Source organism: Rhagoletis pomonella, unplaced genomic scaffold, assembly GCF_013731165.1.
Source record: "Rhagoletis pomonella isolate Grant_MI unplaced genomic scaffold, Rhpom_1.0 Rhpom_scaffold_00003, whole genome shotgun sequence".
NCBI lineage: Eukaryota > Metazoa > Arthropoda > Insecta > Diptera > Tephritidae > Rhagoletis > Rhagoletis pomonella.
The window spans coordinates 61,661,627-61,688,665 of NW_023458557.1; the positions used below are offsets into that span (position 1 = coordinate 61,661,627).

The 27,039-nt window shown below is 34.7% G+C and overlaps 1 protein-coding gene across 5 annotated transcripts in view; it reads right to left on the reverse strand.

Moving 5' to 3' along the window:
* The window catches only part of LOC118735346 (zinc finger protein Elbow-like), a 228,093-nt gene that overhangs the window by 86,128 nt on the left and 114,926 nt on the right, over positions 1-27,039 (reverse strand). For 3 of the 5 annotated variants that reach the window (XR_004992587.1, XR_004992586.1, XR_004992588.1), the window contains exon 1: positions 733-835. The exons of the other annotated variants lie outside the window; for them this stretch is intronic. The gene's annotated coding sequence lies outside the window, so the exon portion shown is untranslated. Of the gene's footprint in view, positions 1-732; positions 836-27,039 lie in introns of those variants that run through there. 5 annotated transcript variants of the gene reach the window in all.

Here is a 27,039-nt window from a genome sequence, read left to right on the forward strand (position 1 = left end):
GTAACTATTTTCTTTTGACACAGGTAATGGACCAACAAGATCCATATGGATATATTCAAATCATCCAGATGGAATGCAAATTTTTTGCGCAGGCGTCTTAGTATGTTTAGAATTTTTCTATTTTTGACAACTTATATAAGTAGAAGTCCACTTATTTGTTTGTTTGAGCATATTAGGTCAAAAATATTTTGGCGGAACAGTACCGATTTTGAAAAAATTGTCCCACTTAATATTTTTTAAAAGTCGGGACGTATTAGTGTCCCGAGTTTTCATATTTGTACCGGTCACATCCCGATTTTCAGTGTTTTATTTATTAGTTTGATAAGAGTTTCCCTGTACTCTGGCCTAAAAATAATGTTTCGTACAGTGTTTCTCGTTATCTAACAAAATTAGCCAAATTCGACAAAGTTTAAAAAATTTGCTAAAAATCAGCTATTTCAAACTTACACTATATTATACTAAAATATAATGGGCTAAGCAACTGCATACCCAAAACAATTATAAAAAAATCTGATCAAAATGTTTAAAAATTTTATCAACATTTGTTAAAAATTGACGAATTTTTATAAATGTTCTACAAATATGAATTTTTGATTTGCACGTTTTTTAGATAGCTATAATTTCGTAAAAAATAATAGACATTTTTTAAACAAAGTAAAGTAGCCAAAACTTGCTAAAATGTTGTTTCGCTAATTACATTCCCACTACCGTATATATTGTGTGAATACATACTATCCTTTACTCCACACTAGCGCACATTAATTTGAAAGTGACAACTTAAATTGCAACCGACAACTTTCTCTCACCCAATGGAATGCAACACTATTGCAAACATTTCCCACCAGCTTCCGCGACAACTTGACAAAACTTTATGTCATTACAGCGAGTACAGCGGCGGAAGTTGCCACTTTGTCTTGAAAGAAATCATAAAAATAATAAAGCCGTAAAAACAAAAACAAACAATATGAATCAAATAAATTGTGGCATTTCACGCTGAACTTGTTGACATGATTACAAGATTTTCCCCACTATGTAGATGTTGCTATAATCTAGAGGCGACAAATGAATGCGTGAACGAATGCAAGTTGTTATTGCTGCAATCGCATATTCGCATTTGCGTTTTATTTTTGCGAACGATTTTTGACAGTTGCACTCACAATCCCACCCAGCTTCCTAACCTCAATCCCCTTGCCATTTTCCTTGCAACACTTATCCTATTGCAATTCTTGTTGTAGTAGTTGTTGTTGATGCTGCTGTTGCATGCTTTCGCTGACATCACTTGTCAACGCATGTGCTGCGCTTAATTATAAATAAAATGTAATTAACGCCCGGCACCTCAAACGGGAGCAACGCCAACTGATGAAGACAGCCATCGACGATAGTGGTAGCACGGCAGCGGCAGCAAATGTTGTAGTTGCGTTGACAAGTTGCAAATGCAAATTATGCGTTGCTGATTTGTGCACGTTGAGTGCGTTGGCTGACAGTGAATATGCGTGGATTTGTCACGACTTAAGTAAAAATATACATTGCCCGCACACATCACAAAGTTTAACCTACAGATGACATATATATGTACATATGTATCTACTAACTTATATGTAATACGAATGCAGTGCTTACAAAAAGAGAGCAAACAAGAAAATGTAATCATCTCAGGATTTTAACTTTTTAATTTGGAAAGATGTGCAGAGAGGCACAAACTTTTTAGTTGAGTCCATATCGAATTGCGTGCGACGAATACTTCTTTAACGACTATACTATTACTCAATCCAGACTCTTGCGCCCTCGTTCGTGCACTCAGGGCTAGGTGAGTAACCCATGTGCGATATGCAGTAACCAACCCGGGTCACTGCAGAAAGAAGGGAGCTTCGGTGAAACCACTGTGAATTCTTCCGTTTAAGGGCTCAATGAAGTCAGTGGTCTAGGGCGGCTGTAAGTTGGCTTCTGTATTGGAGCAACTCCACGCTAGATGTATGTGTTAATATGCGTCATGGAACCCGCCGCGTAAAAACGCCATTCCAGTGAAAGGGCTGAGATATTGACCATCCCACAAATTGACCGCGCCAGTCTTGGCAAAGAAATCACATTCGGCCCAAAAAGCGGAAAATTAAGCTCCCATGCCAACATTTCCAGGAACAAAAAGAGAATGAGGGACTTCACTGGCTGGCAATACCAGACGATAGCATGGATCAATGAATCCAACTGATCACGTTGTAATAGAAAGAAGAAACGTTTCAAGCCTCTGGATATCTGCTCTCTCCGGACAGCCGCGAAATTTTGCAGCGCGGAAATTCTATCGTAAAAGAAAACAATAATCAAATGGCTGATTATTATATATCAATCCTCTAACAAACTTCCAAATTTGCTTTTTGTAGGCTTTCTTGAAGTAAGGGTCAAAACGACCCTTTAAGGCGGGAGCTAATGGGTTAAATATTCTACGAAAACATTTTCCATGAAATTGTACTGACTATACATATGTCTTAACCTTTAATTTCGCTCAGCCATTAATTTTAACCATTTTTTCCACTTTTTTGAAAGCTACTAAGGACGGGACATCAAAACTTCAGTAAGCCATGAAATATAAATACGAGCTAACTTATACTTGCAGAAAATATTAGCAAAGTCCGGGCAGATTTGAATTGTCATAAAATTATCGCACAGTGTAATAGACATTCGAAGTAAACATGAAGGCACCTCTCAACACATTTGAATTACGATGCGGTGAAGAAGAACTTCAATCAGTGTACGGGGATAATGCTCACCTCCCTTTACCCGACCAAGATGTGGTGAGAACGGCAGAAATGCGGCTTAGGAACAACAAAGCTTCCGAATCTAACAGCTCACCTTATCAGCTGTTCAAATCTGGTATGCGAAAATCTGAAACCCTTCATGAACCAACTGTTAGTTTGTCAAATCTTGGAATAGACCCTAAGAACAAGATGCTACTAGCGAAAGACGAGCGCAGCATTTTCCAGCTTAGAGAAGAAGGCAAAAAGGTTGTTCTAGCTGTGAACGAAAACAAGACAAATTATCTTGTGGCAACAAACATCACTGTTGGCAGCTTAAACTTTGAAGTAGGGAAGGACTTTGTCTACCTAGGATCCATGGCATGGAATAATGCCAGACCGACGAAAAGCCAAGGATAACTATTTCCAAGAGGTGCTTCTTTGGAGTCGGTGGAACAGTTGAAAAGCAGATCCCTCTCTCGACGAACAAAAATCACAATTTACAAATCTATATATTAATACGCTAACATAAATTTTGTCTCCGTTCATTTGGCGACTCGACCGAACCGATTTCAAAACCAAGAAAGGCATTTTTCCGTAGATGTTGTAGCAGAGTTTTTATGGTTTCACAATTGGTTGGAAATTACGACCAAAACCGTCGTTTAAACATTTTCGAATTGTGTATAGATGTTGCTGCAACATGTTCAATTTGACATGTTTCTCCTGTTGTTTCACTACACATTTGAAATTAAGCTTTGAAATAAAGATAAATATGAAGATGAAGAAATAAATGATAACGATGAAGTCAAAACCAAAGAAGGCAAAAGTGAAGATAAAGACGAAAATGAAGACAATGACAGATACATAAGAATTAGGGTAACTAAAAGGGTAAGAACATTTCTTGAATTTATGAAGTGAAACTTCTTTAGCGGCAGTTGGTTGGTTGGGAGTAAATTGTCAAATTCAAGGGGAATAATGCATATGGAAATATTTCTCAGCGGTTTAGCGGTTTGAGAATAAAAACAAAAGCAAAGATGCCTAGAGGAACAGGCAAAAACGAAGATCAAAGTAAATTTAAACACTTCAAGGTAAAGGTGAAGAGGAATATTCAAAAATAAAGATAAATATGAAGAAAAGGATGAGGATGAAGATCGATATTGTTATCGATATAAAACTCGATATTTTTATCGATATAATAATCGATATTGCTATCGATAAAATAATCGGTATTGTTATCGATACTGTTATTGATTAAATAATCGATATTGTTTTTGATACAATAATCGGTATTGTTATCGGTATAATAATCGATTAAACAATTGATTTTGGTATCGATTTAGTCATTTATATTGTTAACGATATGTACAATAATCGATACTGATGATTGTTATATTTATCGATTAATTTATCGATTTTACAATCGTTGTATTTTTCTATATGTTTAAGGATATTTGTATCGGTATTTTTATCGACACAGTTATCAACAGGGTTATCGATATACTAATCGGAACATGGAATGTGACCACATTATATGATATCACATCACATTTTATCACATGATATGAAGAGACATCACATGATATTATATCACATAGTATGATATCACATCACACGATATCACGTGACTTGACATTATATGATATGACATCACATTATACGGCATGACATCACATGACTTGACATCACATGACTTGGCATCACATGATATTACGTGGCATTACATGACGTGGCATCACATGATATGACATCATATGGTATGACATCATATGACATGATATCAGAGGATATGACAACACATGACATGACATCCTATCGCATCACATAAAATCACGTCACATCTTATCACGTCATCGCACCTCATTTCATCTACGTGAATAGAAAGAAAAGGATATAAGCAAAGATGTGAAAGATAAAAACACAAACGAAGACCAAGGTAAATTTACCGATTTCAAAAAAAACACCGTTGGAAAGGTTTCGAAAGGTTGAAAATCGTCGTTTTTAAATTTCCATATTTGTGTATGGCTGTTTTTGCAACCTGTTCAATTTAAACTGTTTCACATTTTGTTTTACTTCGTATCTGAAATTTAACTTTGAAATAAAGATAAATATGAAGATGAAGAAACAAGTGATAACGATGACGACAAAAAAAGGCAAAAGTGAAGATAAATACGAAAATGGAGACAATGAGAAATAAATAAGAATTAGGGTAACAAAGTTGAAATTTTTCGATAGGAATACTGAAATTTTTCGAATCATCGAAGTTTATAATTATCGAAATTTATTCATGCTTATTAAGTTATCCCAATAATAATAATAATAGATTGGCGCTTACACATATGTTAGTGTTTGGCCGAGCTTCTCCTCCGACTTGTGGCGTGCGCCTTGATGTTGTCACACAAAGCGGAGAAACCTACAGTTTTACGCCGACTCCGAACGGCGATTGTATTTTTATGAGAAGCTGGTTTTCATGGCAGAAATACACTCGGAGTTTTGCCATTGCCTTCCGAGGGACGACCGCTGTTAAGAAAAAACCTTTTTCTATATTCTTTGCGATGTTGCTTCGACCAGGGCTTGAACCCAGGTACTGATGAGTGAAAGCGCGTACTGCTTACCACTACACCACAGCGGCCGACAAGTTAAGTTATCCCAACGTATCGAATTATTCAAACTGATCAATGTTTATTGAGTTGTCGAAATTTATAGACGCAGAAACTAATTTGCCCAAATTTACGGATAGTTATTGAGCCATAAAAACGTGTCGGATTAACGAAATTTGTAAAGTTAAAGAAATGTATCAAGTTATCGATATTTATTGAATTATTATTTATAGACTTAACGAAATTTATCGAGGTGTCGTAATGCATGGAGTTCTTTCAACTTACAGAGTTATCGATAATTATTGATCTACTGAAATTGGTTGGTCCAACGAGGCGAAGTTTATGGAATTTTCAAAATATATCGATTTATCAAAATTTCAAGGTTATATAAGCTTATCGATTTATCACTGCTTATCGAATTTAATCGTCTTAAAATAGTGCAACGAGTTATCAAAATGTTTAGATAGTTTTCGAAAAATGTGGAGATGTCAAAAGTAAAAAATTTATGAAGGTATCCAAGGTTTTTGAGTTATCGAAATTTATCGAGCCATCGAATTTCACAGTTATCGAAACTGGTCGAGTTAACGAATTTTCTTGAGTTATCGAATTTTAGTGTTCTTGAAATTCTTGATAAACTTGAATGTATCGGGTCAATTCCAAGTCCTGCCGAAGTCCTCCAAAGACCTTCTCAGATAAAAAAAAATTTAGTTACGTTTTAGCAGAAGATTTTCCGGTTAGCTAATTTGTACCGTATAAGTTTTGCTACGTGTTAAGTTAGAAAACCTCTCCAAGGCTTCTAAAACTAGAAAAACTGTCGAATTTCGACAGTAACTGGCACTCTAGTCTATCTTAATGTTCGTGATATGTTCGTTTCATATGGATCAGAACGTAAAAAAGAATATACGTAAAAAAGAATATACGGCTTTGCTGGTTTTCGAGAGATCTATTGAAGATCTACGGCCTTTTCGCGTGTGTGATGAGTACCGAAGATAATGAAAAGACAAGCTGTGCGAGCTTTATAATATCGTGGTCTTAGTTAAGCGCTCTGGAAATTCAACGATTACGATGGCTTAGTCACGAAGTAAGTAGGGATGATAAAAAAAAAATACTTCGACAACGGAAGAAAGGACGCTTCGAGTACAATTGACTTTGCAAAGTGGAGAGGAAATCGGGGAAGTGTTTTGGCCAAATAAGTGAAGAAGAAGATTTGAGAATCCCTGATACGAGCCTCTACATACATACATATTCGTTCGGAGTATCTTCTCGCAGTTGCATCAGATAGACATGTTGGTGTCGTTAATTAACAGCAATTTTTTGCACATCACAAGTGCCACTTCTCATAGATGAGTATTAAAATATATTTGCCAGTACGCATTTACATAAGTAAGAAAAAGTTGCAACCTTGTCAACGGGGAAGATGTAAAAATGTCATGCAATTCTCATACATAACACACATCATGCACACATTCGAATTGGAATTACGAGTATCTGCAGTAGACAAGACAGCAGGCGTCAATTTAAGTGAGTGGCGTGGATGAGTGAATAAGCGAAAGGCAGCACCACAGCAAATGTCAGCATCTAAGGCAGCTGCTGCAACAACAATCTGCGAGCGCCAGTGGCAGTGGCGTGTACAGAATTTTCATTAGCGTTGACAGTTGAAATGCTAATTATTGTCAAATTAATTTAGCCAGCTGTCAGCTTAAATGCATTAAGCACACAAACTCGTACGAAATAAATGAATGCGCTTGAATGTAGGTACATATGCATGTATTTATATGCGAACGTATATTTGTATGTGCATGGCAAAAAAGGGGCGAAAAAATTGAATGAAATTCCTTGTCACATATACACATTTGTATGTACATACGCATATAGGAATATACATAACGGAAAAAATGTAAATGCATGCATTAAAATGTGAGAAATAATTGCAGACAGCCCACAACTCTGAGGCGTAATAGTTATATGTACGTATCGAGAAGTTTAATAAGTCAAAACGAGTCAGCTCAGAAAATAGTAAAAAAACAAATTTTAAAATCTGATAAGGCACCTATATCGTCGTCATTCTACAAAACCGCGTTACTGACATTTGCTACCAGAAATTGGTTTTGCTCCGAAAAGTTCTTGGGTAAATCCTTATCCATTCGTCCTGAAATATACTAGCCATAAATGCAATTACTTTATAAAACAAGTAAGAAAGTCTAAGTTCGGGCGAAGCCGAACATTAAATACCCGGCGCAAGTATTAAATATATGTTTTCCACCTTTCCGAAAGCTACCGCTACATGATAAGCGGGTGTATAAATATTAAGTAAACTTGCATCCTTAAATTTCGAAATATTGAAATTTCAAGCATTTCTGAAATTTACCGTTATATGAAAAGCGGCCGTAATTTGAGTCCGATTTCAATAATTTTCAACGTTTTGCTTATATGTGGCAAGCACAATAACCATACCGAGTTTGGTACAAATTGCTGAAACGGTTAACGATATACATATATGTGATCATAAGTGGGCGGTGCCACGCCCATTTTCCAAAATTTTATCATAAACGTATTTCCTGATAAAGAATTGTTGCAACCATCAATTTTGAATAAATTAGCTTTAATATTTACTGATTTATCGAGGATTTCGTATTTCTCAAAATTACCGTTATATGGGATATGGGCGTGGTTATTGTCCGATTTTAAAAATTTTCGGCCATTTGGTATGCTGTACCAGGGTCAACAACTGTGCCAAGTTTGGAAGAAATTGGTGCAGCGGTTACCAAAATATACACATGTAACTATAAGTGGGCGTGGCTACGCCCATTTTTCAAAAATTTATAATATTCTTATTTCTCGTCTAAAAATTATTGTAAATATCAATTTTGAGTGAATAATCTTCGGTAGTTACTAAAATATCGCTGTTTTCGTATTTCTGAAAATTACCGTTATATGGGAGGTAGGCGTGGTTATTGTCCGATTTCGCCCATTTTCAATACCATCCGTCCTACGCCCAAAAGAAGTGCATGTACGAAGTTTCGTTAAGATATCTCAATTTTTACTCGAGTTATCGTGTGCACAGACGGACGGACGGACGGACGGACGGACAGACAGTCACCGCTTAATCCATTTCTCTTTTCATTCTGATCATTTATGTATACATTTGTCTATATCTATCTCGATTCGTTTTGCCTGTTACAAACAACCGTTATGTGAACAAAGTTATAATACCCTTGTGCACAAGTGCGCTCGGGTATAAAAAGAGAACCATTTTGAAATATAAGTGGTTTTAGTCTCTAAAAAATAATTTAAGCAACCTCACATACGCGGCTTTGCATCATCTTGATACGCGGTTTTGCATTTTGTTGATAAGCGGTTTTGTACTTTAAACGACGATATATTTTCATGTTTAGAATAAGGCGCGGTCCGTCAGTCTATCCGCTCGGCAGCCGTTTGACATATATTTTGCACCACCTCACTTCAGAGTAATTCGACTGACATACATATAACCAAAATTCCACACTTGGTGCTGACCGGAATTGTAGCCGCTTAACTGCATAACAAATTTATTTACTATTTTTTTTTAGAATCTTTGCAATTCAATTCAGTGTTTTATGAGTCTATGATTACAAATAATCTTACAGACTAGAGCAAATTAATAGGTGAAAAATTAGGAACTACGCTAGGAGTATACAGATTCAATTAAACTTCTGAGAGGCTGCCTAATAATAGGAAATACTATACATAAGTATGTCTTCGTTTAAAGTACAAAACCGCGTATCGTCATTCTGCAAAACCGCGTAACTGACATTTGCTGCCATAAATTGGTTTTGCTCACACAAGCTCTTGGGTGAATCCTTATCCATTCGTCTTGAAATATACTAGCCAGAAATTCGATTGCTTTATAAAAGAGAGAACCATTTTTAAATATGAGTGTTTTTACTCTACAAAATAATTTATGCACCCTCACATACGCGATTTTGCATTGTGTTGATACGCGGCTTTGTACCTTAAACGACGATGTACTGACAAACATGCATTCTAGTCAGTAAATGCATTTGCTTGGATTTTTTGGAAAACATTTGTATATTCCACATTTTATGTATGTCGACCGCATTCTGAGTGAGCGCTCGTTAACATTAATCAAACGCCACAACATGCTCTAACTTAATGAATTTTGCATATGACAACTGCTGCTTGCTGCCAAGATTCCGCTGTTTTAACCATGCGCTCAAGTAGGCGTTAATACGTTAATGAATGTGTAAACGTGAAGTGGTAGCTTAATAATATTTTTTACCTGTTTGCTTTCCACCTTCAAAAGTGAATAAATAATTGATTGATCTGACATGTTTAGCTTTTTAAAAGCATCGATCAGTGGTTTTATATGTGTAAATAATTATGGTGACTCCTACGTGAGATGCTTTAATAGTCATTTAGTCATCGATAGATGAGTTTATGTTCATTTCGTTCGCTTTTCGCTACGAAACCTGCTCAGCTCTCATTTTTGAATGAGGAAAATTTTGCAAGGGACTTTGAAAAATATACATTAGGGTGGTCCTTAAAAAATCAATTGAACGAATTTTTTTCAGCCTCACCCAGTAAATCGGTAATACCACGATCACAGATATCACATATAAATTTTGGTCCCGATTGGAGACGGTTAAGGCGTGTCGCACAGGGAGCAAAGTACAGATTCCTACATATATAGACACTCAAAAAATTAACTTAACTTAATTCTTTTAAAAGAATATACAGACGGCAGCGTTGATCCGGATCAACACGTTAATTCGGAACTATTTCACGAATTAATTGCAATTGATCCGGATTAAGTCCTGCAAAAATAACACTGACCAAAGCGACCATCTTTTCCCTATTGCAAAAAAAAGCAGGCAAGTTTAGCATCCACGGTAGCCGAGTGGTGAGAGCTGCGTATTACAATTCCGTAGAACCCAGGTGTATTCCTCGATTCGACCGATTGCTAAAAGTTTTGAATCAAAATTTACATTTATTTTATTTTATTTGATTTATTAATTTTATTTTACTTTATTTTATTTCACATTATTTATTTTATTATCAGTTAGTGGTTAGCAGTGCGCGCTACCACTCCGCAGGACCTGGGTTCAAGCCCTGGTCAAAGCAACTCAGCAAAAAAATGTAGAAAAGGCGTACTCTCTTAACAGCGGTCGCCCTTCGGCAGGCAATACCAAACCTCCGAGTGCATTTCCCTCCCCTTTTTGTGACAACATCAGGTCGCACGCCAGAAATCGGAGGAGAAGCTCAGCCAAACACTAATATATGTGCAAGCGTCAATCTATGATTATTGTTATTATTGAAGTGAAACTTCTTTAGCGGCGGTTGGTTGGTTGGGAGTAAATTCAGCGGAAATAGCACACGGATCTGGTTGGGACGGAAATGATGCAACGGAAGTGATGCAACGGAAATGGTGCAACGGAAATAATTGGGGCTGAAACAAGTACTTCTTGTGTATATGCAACGGAAATGATGCAACAGATATGATGCAACAGATATGATGCAACGGAAATTGTGCAACGGAAATGGTACAACGGAAATGATTGGGGCTGAAACAAGTACTTCTAGTGTATATGCAACGGAAATGATGCAACAGATATGATGCAACGGAAATTGTGCAACGGAAATGGTGCAACGGAAATGATTGGGGCTGAAACAAGTGCTTCTTATGTGTATGCATATGGTATCTATAAATTTAACAAAAATTTGCTAACAAAAGGTTAAAGAATAACACTTAGAAAAAGACCAATACAAGAATGAAAGTAAAGGTGACTACGTACATAAATGAAGAAAAGGACAAAGGCAAAGGTAAAAATAACAACAAAAACAAAGATGCGTAAAGATAAAGGCAAAAATGAAGACCAATCTAAACACTTTACTTATATATATAAGAACAAATGTGAAGGGGAATATGTAGCTGAAAAAAATGATGAACTTAAAAGTAAAGACAAAGAGGGGGACGAGGATACCGATAAAAGCAAAGATGAAGATAGGTGAAGAAATATTAAAATAGAGGTAATTAAAGAGGAAAGGATATAGAGAGAGACACAGAGACTCAATCTGGGAACTATTTTTTGGATTTTAGAGATTTTCGGGATTCTCGAGACCTGCCGATAAAATAATCGATATTTTTATCGGTTTTGTTATCGATATTTATCGATTTGATATCGATATTTACCGATTTTGTTATCGATATTCATCGATTTTGTTATCGATAATTATCGATTTTGTTATCGATATTTATCGACTTTGATAGCGATATTTATCAATTTTGTTATCGATTTTGTTATCGATATTTATCGATTTGGTTATCGATATTTATCGATTTTGTTATCGATATTTGTCGATTTTGTTATCGATTTTGTTATCGATATTTTTATCGATTTTCTAATCGATTTAGCTACCAATGGTATTATCGATGTTGCTATTGAAATTTTTATCGAATTTGTCATCGATTTTGGTATCGGTATTTTGATGGACGTTATAATCGATTTTGTTATCGATAGAGTATAATGATAAAAATGAAGGTAATGGAAAAACAGAATAACATGAATGTTATTAAAACGAACAGTGGTAGAGGTAGGGACCTACATTGATAGAAAAAAAGCGAAAAAATATAACCTTAAGCAAAAGCAGATGTGTGTATGTATAGATAGATAAGTAACGTAAGTTTCACTTCTACAGTGTGGCCCAGGCACACTTACTTTTTTTTCTATTATATTTAAGAATTTGCTTGTATTAAAAACGTCTACAACAACTAACGAAAAACAAAATTAAAAAAGTATAGAAATTATAATTGAATGAATAAAGCAAATTTAGTAAAAATTCTACTGCCCATGGAACTCGAAGCCACGACCTCGCGGTTGGTTATTGCGCATTACTGTCGTCTGTCAAGGCACAATTTTCATCACATCAACTGCGCCGTTAATCCGAATCAACGTTGCGGTCTGTCTTTGCTTTAACACAATTAAACCACTTTTCCTATCGAAAAATTAAATATTAATATAACTGACAAATCTGACAGTTTCATTTATCCTCCTATTCGGCTTTGTTTACTTTTACATGAGAAATGTCATCGACTTCGGGAATGCGAATTAGAAGCCCTGGCGAATCATGCACTGGCGCCCTTTCATGTGGATAATATAAAAAATTATTTTGTATTCTGTACCATAGTTAAGTATCTATTTACGTGTCTACAGTGACATACATTACATTTATCAGCTGAGCACAAACGTCCCTGCAAAAATTTGAGGACCAGGTTGCATACTAGTAACTTGTTTTGCTGACCTGGACCACTTTAAGCGTAAGAAACTGATATATGTGTTGAACACCAGCTCTTCTTGGCAACATAATTCGTCTGCCGAATAAACATATTATTAAAGCAAATTTTATATTAATTCATTTTAAATAATATATTTTACTATTTAAATTTAAGATAATAATAATAATAGATTGGAGCTTACACATATGTTAGTGTTTGGCCGAGCTTCTCCTCCGATTTGTTGCGTGTGCCTTGATGTTGTCAAACAAATTTAAAAAGCACCTTTAAAAATGATCAAATACGCTGTTTATACAAAATCTTATGAAGTTCAGCCAAATGTCCAAAGGGAGTAATTGTCTAGGTAGTCCCATGTTATGCAGCGGTGGGCCAGAGGTGGTCAGGTCCAATGACATCTCAATGTTAATGTAACCATATTTCCTCCATATGTTTGGACCATTTTGGTTCCTAGTGTTTTGAAAGTAAAATCTTCGTCTTTTCATTCCAAGTAATTTCATTTAACTTTAGTGCAAAAGTAATTCGCTTGAGTTTTAAGCCATCTTTTTTACTAGTTTTTACAATGCGTCACCACACTTTTTATTCTGTATGTAATGGTTATTATATTCATTTTAAAGCTGGTGTAAATCCCCATTATTATGTCTTGTGTACGTCAGAAGGTATGGCAGTTAGGACTTTAAAAAATGACAAACCAAAATGTCTTCAAAGTTATATTTGCGTATAGCTTTGTTTGTCGGCAAAAAAGCATAAAAAGTTTCTAAATATTTTCTTTTTAACAAAACTTAATTTTAAACACATTTACGCAATTTTCATCTTATTGCCATGGTCGAAGCCGGAAATATAACGAACTAAGCATGGACGTTTCAGCTCAGAGCTCGGTGGGTGTGAGGAGTGATAGTCGCTTGTTCAAAAAATATTTTCTTTCTTTTTGTGATTTTTCGAAAACCGAGAAAGTTATTGAGCAATATCACTTTGAAAACGCCTTGATTTCTCATATTTATAGTTCTGACATACACAAGACACAAAAAGAGTTTGAATGCTACTTTGCGTGGATTTTCAAAAGCTTTAAAACGAATAAAGTAACCACTTTAGTCAGAATAAAATAAAAATTATGGTGACTTATCGCAAAAACTAGCAAAAGGAACATGAGTTTTCGTGATTTTTGCAAATTTTAAGGCTTTGCACTTAAGTTAGATGAATATTATTTGTGATAGATAGACGAAGATTTTACGGTCAAAATTTTTGACTTAGTTAGAAAAGTTATCCAGGAAAAATTAAGGATAATCGAGATGTCTTTCGAGTCCTCCCATAGAAGACTTTCATTTCTAACTCAAATAATTTGGGTATGATGATTGAATCAGAAATTGGAGAAATTTTGGGCTAGGACTTTCGGGTTAAACCTTAACCAAGCTCACCGTGAGTATATATGTGCCTAAGGAATACTGTGTAAAAATCTCCTACGCCAATATTAAATTTCTTTTATATAATACGACTTTTAATTTATGGCGTGCGATTAAACGTGTAAGATGACTGCTTTTGGTGCTACGGGGCGTATACGTTACATAGCAACAACGGATATATTTACAGTGGCGGTCAAAAATGGATGAATGGTGTTTCATTTTTACTATTTGCAATATTTTTCAACCAAAAAAAAATTATTAAAAATGAATGCGATTCTTTAGCCGCTCAAAACTTGCACTGTTTTATTAGAATTTTATAAGCTTGTTAACTGCATACCCACAACATTTCTAAAAGTTCTGGTTAAAACGCTCGAAATTTAGATAAAAATATGTCGAATTTTTCTAGGTTCTGTATAAAGTTTGAAGTGTGAGCCACATTTTTATAAAAGAATATAAAAAATGTTAGCTTCAAAAATATTGTTAATATTAAAAACGAAACACCATTCATCCATTTTTGACCACCACTGTATGTATGAACACGAGTGGCTATTTTTACTTTTTTATACCCGACCGCACTTGTGCACAAGAGTTTAGATCCGATCATTGAATCATGAAAAAATTAACGGTACTCCTAAATTTGTATATGAGAATTAAAGTCGGCAGTGTTTTTGCTTAAAAGTTACTTTTTTTGTGTTCTATAAACACAAGATACGCTCAATTTTAAAAAGTTATAAAAAAAAATTAAAATAGAGTTTTAATGTTCATTTTCCTCGATATCTGGTTTCTGGTTTTCGATGGAGATGGTGTTTTTTCACGATTGACTCATTTTTTTTATATTTCGAATGCCGAAAAAATTAACTGAACTTGTATTTTTGTTATGTATTATGTTTGAATCCCTAAACCCTCCCCTTGTGTGCGCTAATGAAGTGTATTATATCTTGGTAACCGCCCCAACGATTCCTCCCAAACTTAGCACAGTTGTTGGTATAGCATACCAAATGGCCGAAAATTTTTAAAATCGGACAATAACCATGCCCACATCCCATATAACTACGGTGACCATAAATATGAATCGAAAATGCAGGACAATTTTTCAAAAGATAGACGTACATACATATGTATCTATCTACATACATATCTATATTAACGCAACATAAAAATAAAAATAAAAAAATACATAGATTTCTCCATCACATTTTAAACTTAAAACATAAATCATATTTCTTCATTCGTATTATTTTTTTTTTTAATTAATATACAAAAAATATTATAAAAGATAAAGTGCTCGTCAAAATAATAGCACCTCAGCATGTTGCCCAGTTTTGCCGATTTTTCTTTATGTTTATTAATTTTGTATAAAGTCTAGCTCATTATATTACAAAAACTATACAAACCTACATTTCAAACCTTGTACAAAAGTTATATAAAATTAACAAATTTTAGCTAAAATTTCAAACTTTTTAATCAGAGTCTGTAGAAAAAATATTGAAATGCAGTTTTGTAGCCCATTCAATGCATAATAAAGTGCAAGTTTCAATAAAAAAGTACCGTTGATTTTTAATCTTTTTTTTTTTGCTGAAGGAGTGTGCACTTTCTTCCATATAAACAAAATTCGAACTTACATGCATATAAATGTATGTATGTATTTTGTATGAAAGAAAATGCGTGATACCGTCAACGAAAAAGATTATCAAAAATCAACGGGATCTTTTTGCAAGTTGAAACTTGCCTTTATTATACTAAAATTGAATGGACTACAAAACTGCATTTCAATATTTTTTTTTAAGTTCCTGATTAAAAAGTTTGAAATTTTAGTTAACCTTGTAGAAGTTTGAAATGTAGACTCATATAGTTTTTGTAATAAAATGAGCTAGGCTTTATACAAAATTAATGAACATTAAACAAACAAAAGAAAAATAGTCAAAATGTCATGGTGCTATTATTTTGACAACAGGTACATTGTATATATATAAAAATTATTGATATTCTTCTGAACCATAAATTTTTCTTAATAAGTCATTTTTATCTTGTAAATACTCCTTAAATTCTAGGCAGGTAAGATCATAGTTGCATTTTGTTATTAATATTGCTTTGATAGTTTTGACTTTTATTTGGGAATTTTCATCAGTCCACACGTTGTTTAAGATTGAAAAGATTCTTTCGGTTGGCCCCATTATCTAAAGTCACTCAATTTTTAACGCAAGAAAACTCATCAAATAATTCGTCATCATTTATATTAATTTTGTTTCTTTTTTCCGTAACGTAGATTAAATTTCCTTCAACCGAATTCCAAGATGGTAATTTACGCAAAAGTATTAATTCCAGCACTTCAACGTCTTTAAAAGCTTGGTCCCACTGATTTAAATAATCAATTCAATTATTATAAAATTAGGTATACAAATTTCATCACGGCGTTCGGTGATCTTAAATTTGAGTTCTTTAATAAACAAGGCAACTTCTATCATACAAATTTTCTGGGACTCAATTTGTAGAATATAATTGTGGAAAAGAGATGATTGAACATGCGCAAACAAAAGCCAAACTTCAGATGCAGGATCTTCAAAAAACTTGTATAAAATGATCGGGCATTTTGGTTGTTGTAAAAAATATTCCTTCAACGGTTTGTAAAGCTTTAAAATTCTTTCTATGGACGGCTTAAGAGTAAGCCATCTGGTTTTACTAAATCCAAGTAATTTTTTGTATTCAACATCAACTGTGTTACATATTTGCTTTAAATTTTCAACTCTAACTGTATAAATATAGAAATAAGAAAAAATGTTAACTACAATTACTTCAATGTCTATCGGCTGACGATCTATGGATGATTGAATGCACAATTTATTCCTATGAGCGTATTACCGGCAGGTTCTTCAAGCTTATGGGAAAGATTATTTTTTCCACGTCTCGCTGCTCCGCCAAAATTGCAATTGGTGTTATCTGCGCATAAAGCTAGTACTTTTTGGTTCACACCAAATTTAGACACTAATTAATTAGTTTTGATGTGCACTCATTAGAACGGAAAGAAAAGTTGTGTTTTACGGTGTGGTACGCCCAAGTTCCTTCATTGATGCTGGTCTTAATTCCCTGGTCATCATTTTTACGTGGCCGCACAAAATTTAGAACGGATTGACTGGCAGCTTCAAATCAGCCTTACGATGTTTTTTCGATGTCAAATGGCGTTCAATATCGTATTTGCCCCCATTGGCAATGGAAAAAACAGCGTACTTCTCTTTCAAAGTATTGTTGAAAGTGCATCTTCTATGGGGAGGCATAACGCTACGATAAAAAAGTATTTGGGTACTTTAATTGAAGTTTCAAAAAAATTTTCAGAAGACCTACCGATTTTTTTTTGCAAATTATTGTTTGATGATCAATCGCTGTTCGGCAATCACGAAAATAGCATTGTATAGAACATATGTTCAATAGGAATGGCGAATTCATAAAAGGTGGTGTTACCAGAGCTGCTGATTTCAAGGCGAATTTTTACTGCTTTGTGCTGATTGTCAATGAGCGTATATTTTGTGATTGCCGAAACCGCAAATTTTTAAATATCAAATAAAATGCGGGACAAATGCAGGACACTTTCGGGTTTTTCTGTTTCGAAAAATTATGCAGGACAGACGTTTGAAAAACAGTACGGTCCTGCAAAAAACAACGGATGGTCACCGTACATATAACGCTAATTTAGAGAAATACGAAATCTTCGATAAATCAGTAAATAATAAAGCTAATTTATTCAAAATTGATGTTTGAAATAACTCTTTAGCAAAAAATAAGCTTATGACAAAATTTTGGAAAATGGTCGTGGCACCGCCCATTTATGACCACAAATGTGTATCTCGGTAACCGTCCAATAAAAGCAAAACGTTGAAAATTATTGAAGTCAGACTGAAATTACGCCCACTTTTCATACATATAACGGTACATTTTAGAAATGCTTGAAACTTCGATATTTCGAAATTTAAGGACGCAAATTTACTCAAAATTTGATACTAACAACAATCTCTTGAAAAGAAGTAACATTATTATGGAATTTTGGAAAACGGGTGTGATACCGTCCACATATATAAGTTTATCTCGTTATGTCTAACTGAACGTTCTATGGAAGATGTTTGAAATAGGGGTAAAACCACCCATGCTTTCAACGTAGCTGTAGTCTTCGGAAAGGTGAAAAAACTTCATTTGGCTTTCATTTTCCGTATTTCGTATTACGATTGTTCAATTGGTTCGTAAGATCCACGTGATTAAGCTGAATAACGGTAAATTGCAAATATCTCGAAAACATATCCATAGAGAAAAAAAATCGGACAGTTCTACATAGGAATTAGATAGGGGAACCTAGAGCATTTTTGCTGTAAACCAGTGTTATCATTCCATTCGCCTAGTCTGCACTTCTCATGCTGGTTGTGTTAAGCACAGGCACATCCTGATTGGGCGTACGTACTCCTCTCACTCTTGTAAATCAAAGTACACTGCCAGTTGTAACTTCTTACAGTGTAGATGGATAGAGAGAATCTCGATAAAGAGTCTAAAATTAGTTTTAAGGACACTACGTACAGTGACTCAAACAAATGACCGAGTATTGATTTTTTGTTTGAATATTCGTACAGAAAATAACAAGAAGATTGTAGACCCGAAACATTACGTATATTTAAAAAAAAATCAACACGTGATCATTTGTTTGAGTCACTGTACATACATACATATACATATTTTAATTGCTACGAGTATAACTAACGTACATATGTGCCACATATTTCTTCCATCTAATTGCGTAACATATTCTATTTTCTAAGGGCAATGAAGTTTTTGCCAACGTATGTATGTAAATTTGCTTTAAGCAAATATACTTAGTGGCACGAGCTATTTAATATATTAGTATATGTAAAGTCGTGAGTAAACAAAAGTAAGTACACTTATTTGGCACTGAAAATTAAAAATTGTCAACACTAAAATTGTGTGGTTGTACCTAAACTAGTACATATTTACATACATATGTTCAAATACTTCATACGCTATATGAAGGCAACAAAATATCTGAACCCATTTCATCTCTACAGAAAAAAATTATCAATTGATAAAAATAACCCACTTGTGGTTAGCTTTTTCGCGGGATTTCTATAAAATATATAACTTGCAGTTAGCTACAAAAAGCTAATTGATTGTTTTCTTTAAACGCGTTTCTATTTAAATATCCAATGCGGGATGGTGAAGCGGCTACTGGGATTCATCAATTGATCATAATTGGGCAGGTACATGCCTATTTTCCTAAAATTTCATTATTGTCTTATTTAATGCCAAAACTTCAATTCACATGCCAGTTTTCAACGACATGGATCCAGCATTTACGGAAATATAATGCAGTTTTTGCATATTTCGAAAATACCGTTATCTGGGAAATGGGCGTGGTCCGATTTTGCCCATTTTCAATACCGTATACACGAAAGAATGGGCGGAAAGACGGAAATGGCTTAATCGACTTCTCGCTTCATTTTGAATACAAAATTGTTGTTTTGCTCGTTGATTTAAAATTCCACATTATCCACTCAATCGCCTGCATTTTCGAGAATTCCTTGGAAGTTTCGGCCACACATTACCCGTTGGCTTACATTTGAATGCAACTTTTCAATCAATCATAATTCTCAATCATTTTTGTTTCCCCACTGGGTACATTCGTAAGAAGAGGGAAAAAAACGACACGCTTACTGAAAAGCTAAACAAACAAGCTGGCTTACGAGCAAATACAGTTCGTCGCCATTGCCACCCATTAACTGTCAACTCAATTTTAAATGGCACTTGCCACATTGACAAGTGACAGCATCATTTTGCTGTCACACCGAAAAACGACAATTACATTCACATACACATCAGTACACAAGCAGGCAAATATGAATGACAAAAACCACACAAAAATGATGAATGCGAGAAAATGTGTGTGTGCGGTAAGCAAACAAAATGGTTGAATGTCTAAAGTGAAATACGAAATGAACGAGGGGACGCGTGACTGGTTAAATACAATATTATTCCTAGACTGATGTGCATACATGTGTACAATGTGTATATATATGTACAATAGAGTGGTTCATAAAAACACTCTTTATGGAAATTCATTAACGCTACATCAGCATATTGTTATTAGTGATAAAAAACGAGATACGTATTTTTTTACTTTGAAAAAAAAAAGTTCTTTTAGAGGTCGCGCTGCTCGGTTTTTTATAAAAACGCTGATGTTCTCAATTTTTTTATTTTCTTGACATGTTAAAATGCATCTAAAAATGTGGTTTTTACATATAATTACTCTGGTATTATTGGGGAACATTCCCTTAATTACACACCTTTTTGGGGCAGTTAGAATGGGCCTAGTTCCCGAAAATATGCTCTCGAAAAGAGACTAGTAAAATTAAACGTTGATACTGAATGATTTACGCATTGTTATGGATTGGAACTTATTACCAGGGGTATCTGGGGTTGCTAATTTGGAACCTGAAGTCAGTTTTTCAAAATTCAAAATAGCGGATCAGAAATGGCGATCCACTTTTTTTTTTTAAATTATTGCATTTGTTCGAAACTCGGCACTCGAGAGTTTTTGGGGCCGCCGATTACGAACCTGAAGTCAATTTTTTGAATTCAAAATGGCGGATCTAATATGGCTATCAAAAAAAAAATACAAAAATTAAAACTTTGATACTGAACGTTTTAAGCATTGTCAAGGGTTGAAACTCGTTTCCAGTGGGTTTCTGAGCTTGCTGATTATGAATCTGATGTCAGACTTTTATACCCGAGCGCACTTGTGCACAAGGGTATTATAACTTTGTTCACATAACGGTTGTTTGTAACAGGCAAAACGAATCGAGATAGATATAGACAAATGTATACATAAATGATCAGAATGAAAAGAGAAATCGATTAGGCGGTGACTGTCTGTCCGTCCGTCCGTCCGTCCGACGGATGGTATTGAAAATGGGCAAAATCGGACAATAACCACGCCTACCTCCCATATAACGGTAATTTTCAGAAATACGAAAACTGCGATATTTTAGTAACTACTGAAGATTATTCACTCAAAATTGGTATTTACAATAACTTTTAGACGAAAAATAAGAATATTATAAATTTTTGGAAAATGCGCGTAGCCACGCCCACTTATGGATACATGTGTATATCTTGGTAACCGCTTCACCAATTTCTTCCAAACTTGGCACAGTTGTTAGCCTTGCTACAGCATACCAAACGGCCGAAAATTTTTAAAATCGGACAATAACCACGCCTACCACCCATATAACGGTAATTTGGAGAAATACGAAATCTTCGATAAATCAATAAATATTATAGCTAATTTATTCAAAATTAATGCTTGCAACAATTCTCTACCAAGAAATACGTCTATGATAAAATTTTGGAAAATGGGCGTGACACCGCCCACTTATGATCACATATGTATATGTATATCGGTAACCGTTCTACCAATTTGTACCAAACTCGGTATGATTATTGTGCTTGCCGCATAGAAGCAAACCGTTGAAAATTATTGGAATCAGATTAAAATTACGACCACTTATCATATAACGGCAAATTTCAGAAATGTTTGAAACTTCAATATTTCGAAATTTAAGGACGATAATTTACTCAGATATGATACACACCGGCTTACCATGTAGCGGTAGCTTTCGGAAAGGTGAAAATCATATATTTAATACTTGCGCCGGGTATTTAATGTTCGGCTCCGCCCGAACTTAGACTTTCTTACTTGTTAATATTCAAAATGGTGGATCGAAATTGTCGACCAACTTAAAAAAAATTATTGGATTTGTTTGAAACACTTAACCGCCATTTTGAATTTTGAAAATCTGACATCAGATTCGTAATCAGCAACCCAAGAAACCCACTAGGAACGAGTTTCAACCCTGGACAATGCTTAAAACGTTCAGTATAAACGTTTAATTTTACTAGTCTCTTTTCGAAAGCATATTTTCGGGCACTAGGCCAATTCTAACTGCCCAAGACAGGTATGTAATTAAGGAAATGTTCCTCAATAATACCAGAGTAATTATATGTAAAAACTACATTTTTAATTGCATTTTATCAAGTCAAGAAAAATTAAGAACATCAGCGTTTTTATAAAAAACCGACCAGCGCGACTTCTAAGAAAGCTTGTTTTTTTCAAAATAAAAAACACGTTTCTCTTTTTTATCACAAATAACCATAATTTAAGGTAGCATTTATGAATTTCCAAAAAAAATAAAAAATTTAACCACTCTAATGTACATATATACTAGTGTTGGGTAGTATCGAATACTTTGGAGGATCGAGTTCTGCGGTATCGAAACTTTTAAGTATCGGGTCTTTTTGAGAGCAATGAGTACTTTCTTTAAGTATACTTGTGTTGGTAACATTTCAATGCTTATTGTAGAAATCGAACTAGCTGATAGCACTTTATTCAAATTAATATACAGGGCTTATATTCAATACGACCTATAGGCAGTTTACAAAAAAACTACTTTCTGATGTTAGAACCCATCTCAGACTTAACTGTCATCACTGGTTGCAATTTAAATTTTGAAAATCAATTCTTAATTCTTCTGGAAAGTGATATACAAGGTCAGCATTAACATGGTCGATGACAGTTAAGTCTGAGGTGAATTGTTATATAGGAATCTTATTATTATATTATTCCAAAAATTCATCAAATGAGTGGCTGTAATGTACTTGAAAATTATTGAAAGTTGAAATTGAGTACAATCAGTACTTTTCAGTATCTATTTGACACTTAATACTGAGTACTATAAATCCATCCTGAGTACATGTGTCATAGTGATGATTGGCACAGAGTATTTCTGCGTACTGAGTTCTTTCGAGCTCTTTAAGTTCTGAGTACTTTCGAGTTCTCTTTTGAATACTAAGTAATTTGGAGTACTCGGCATCCATAGTTTTAAAAATCGGGCACAGTCGATCCTTTAGAGAATCGAGTTCTGAGTACTCTTGGTATCGATACTGCCCAACACTGGAATATAAGTACATATTTATTTGCATATAATATATACATACATACATATTATGCAAATTCGTATGTAGAAATATGGCCACTAGAATAGGTACAAAGTTTTAAATATGAATAAATATATATTTGAATTTGGTAAAAAAAAAATTAGCTGGTTATTGTCTTATTCAAAATAAAATATAGTCTAAACTGATAGATAAATCTTCTCGAATGGATAAAACATTAGATCAAGTGCTGCCCATGGCTATATGAAATATTGTTTTTCTGTAATTTTGAACAGAAGCTCTTTAATAGCGAAGTCAAAGGAATATCCACCGAAGTATGCAGTATATTAAAGTAAATACTGTCAGCATCACCTGAATACAATTGTTTTTATTAAGTTAGAGCTGTAAACCAAATTTTATCTGAATGAAATATATCCCGCGGGAGAAGCTTTTTAAGTCTTCTTAAGACGTGCTATGAATGTTAACAAAGCAAACGCTCTCTCTGGTTGTTACTGTTCTACTTTTATCCAGATTAAAGATGGGTTTGCACTAAATAAAAACTCTCTCTGCTAGTCGCTGTTAGTTTATGTCAGAGACGATCAAGGAGCGTTTTTATCCTTTAAAAACAACAACGTTCAGAGAGATCTTTTACTCTTTTTTTAAAATCAATTTCCCACTGTACATTTATTGGTTGCGACTGTTAAATGAGCTTATTCCGCTTGATTTGTATGATTTAGACCAGCGACGACCAGAGAGTATGCATAATGCAAATGCCCATTATTTTTTTTTTCATAATTTTTCACATAATAGGATGTGTTTAAAACGGGGTACGAAAATAAACCGTACAACACATTTCCCATTTGCTAATCGAGCACCATATCATTTGTGGTTTTATACAATTTATGTATACGTTTCATGGTCATTTTCTCCAACAAGAGACATTTACTCCTTTCTGTAAGCATTTAATAATCAAGTCAAAATGTACATCATAACAGGGTGTGTATTTTTCAGTGCCCGTTAGTGTAGGTACTTACGAATATCTATTGTCTATAAGTACATATTTATGTACGTTATTTTGGGCTGTAGAAAGCATAAGGGCAAGGCTAATTGAGCTCTACATGGAGTGATGAATTTGCGGTTGCATTCATTTGAATGTAAGATTGACATTTATGGTCGTAAATATGCCAACTTGCAATCTTCATACATACACTTGCTTATGGAAATTTATTTATGGGCGTGTTGGGCAAGTCCGTGACGGGTTAATAAAGGGTGAGCTTATTCAACAAAGTGCAAAACAGCAGGCGTACACAAGCAACCGTTACAGTTTATAAGGTCACTTGACATAAAAAGGGACAACTAAGGTTGCTACTTATGTATGTATGTATGTACGTACGAGTACCCTGCAAAAATCGTTGGACCATGTAGTCTATTTGTGGTATATTGGAGTACTTACAAAAGTGTTCCTCTCTCCTGTTGTAGCGGACCAACTCGTGTCTCTGCACCAACTTATTGTTACCCGATCACTGCTCGTGTTTTAACGAAATGTGATTGACGTTAAGATCGCTGTTCGTTGTTAGCTTACAGCATGTTTGAGTTCGAATGCCGTCAGAGGCACCATGTAATTTTTATACCTTTCATGAGCATGAAATGGTATTATAACTTTGGTCCGATGTTTGTATAGACCAGAATAAAAAGAGAAAGACCCATTAAAATGTATACTTATATGATCAGAACGTCGAGCTGAGTCGATTTAGCCATGTCCGTCTGTCCGTCTGTTTGTATGCAATCTAGTCTCTCAGTTCTCGAGATATGCGGATAAAATTTGGTAGGTGGGTGTATTTTTATTATGTATTAATCATTTGTCGGAACCGGAAGAATCGGACCACTATAACATATAGCTCCCATACAACTGATTGTTCAGATATGAGATTTTTCGTTATAACTTCTCCATTTATGCGGCTAGGAACATGAAATTTTGCAGTACTTGCACCCATCATCAACAGAATACTTACAGTGAAAATTACAAAGATCGGGTCACTATAACCTATAGCTCCCATACAACTGATTGTTCAGGTATAAAATTTTTCGTTATAACTCCTACATTTATATAGCTAGGAACATGAAATTCCGCACTGTTTTCAATAATTATCAACAGAAAACTTACAGTGAAAATTGAAAAGATGGGGTAACTATAACCTATAGCTCCCATACAAGTGATTGTTTAGATATGAGATTTTTCGTTATAACTCCTCCATTTATATAGCTAGGACCATGAAATGTTGCGCTATTTCCACTCATTATCACCAGAGAAAATAACAAAGATCGGGTAACTATAACCTGCAGCCCCCATACAACTGATTGTTCAGATATGAGGTCTTTTATCATAACTCCTCCATTTATGCAGCTAGGAACATGAAATTTCGCACCATTTTCACTCATTATTAACAGAATACTTACAGTGAAAATAACAAGGATCGGGTGACTATAACATATATGTATCTTCCATACATCTGATTGTTCAGATATGGGATTTTACTGTAAAACTCCTTTATTTGAACAGCTAAAACCGATAAATTTCGTAAGATATTTTATAAATAATAATACAAAGTCTACTGAGAACATCGTCAAAATCTATGCTGTATAAGCTTTATCTCCTATACCACTGATTGTTCAGATACCAGTTTTTGCGATATATCTCCTTTATGTAGGAAACTAAACCCAATAAATTGTCTTACCGGTTTACATACCGATCACATAGCAGTGAAAAGCACTTAGATTGGTGCTAAGAAAAGGTATATCTTCCATACCTCTGATTGTTTAGATGCGATTTTTTATATAAGTATGTAACTCCTCTATCGATGTATGCAGATGTATTCAAAAGCAGTAATCTGTCAAAGTAAAATTTGCAGATGTTCATGAAAGGTATGAAGCCTTCGGCATAGCCGAAGACAGCGCTGCTCTTACTTGTTTATTTTTGTTTTTGGTTTTTATTAATTTCGAAATAGCATCAATGAAGTGAAGAACGAAAAAATATAACAATAATGGCATTGTTAATATGTTGGAGTAGTTTTGTGGTACCCTGATGTAATGTAGAGATGGAGTATATGGTCCTGCCCTAGGACATCGCAATGTTAATTGGACCACATTTTTTATATGAATTGTGCTTAATTTTGGAGTACTCCTTGGTCCTTAGGGAATACTCTTTACATGCATGCATGGAGTAGTCGCGATTTGTGCTGGGCATGTACGCACTGTGAGAGTGACAACTTCGAGTGTTTACAAAATTTTTGTAATATTTACTACAGCATGAAACAATAGGTACATACATACATATCGTCGTCTAAAGTACAAAACCGCGTATTACGATAAAGCATAACCGCGTATGTGAGGGTGCATAAATTATTTTCTAAATAGTAAAAACCCTCATATTTCAAAATGTTTCTCTTTTTTATAAAGTAATCGCATTTATGGCTAGTATATTTCAGGACGAATGGATAAGGATTGAGCCAAGAGCTTGTGTAAGCAAATCCAATTTTTGGCAGCAAATGTCAGTTACGCGGTTTTACAGAATGGCGATACGCGGTCTTGTACTTCAAACGACCATATACTAGCAAGTGCTGACAAAAACAACAATAACCTCATAGATATATAAACAATGCATTCAACAAAAGCCTCAGCAGCAGCAGTCGCCATAACATTGTACGTAGGAATAGTAGCGGCTTTGTCAATGTGACAGTTGCACCTTTTTCACCCGAACCCTAACCCCCCCTCTCCCATCCAACAAGAGCTCAAATCATCCTGCATTTGTGCATACATATATGTGTAATCTCTCCTCTGCCTTCGAGTACTCGTACACACCTGCCTTTGCATAATTGCACTGCAATTTTATTTTACTGCTACAACTCATCCGCCTACCAGGCAGTCAACGAACCTAGGCCAGCACTTGAGTTGACAGGTACGACTGTCATTGTGTCGTTTGTTTGCTTATTTGCGTCAGTTGGTTATATGCACTGTTTTTATTGTTATTTTTATTATACTCGTATGCG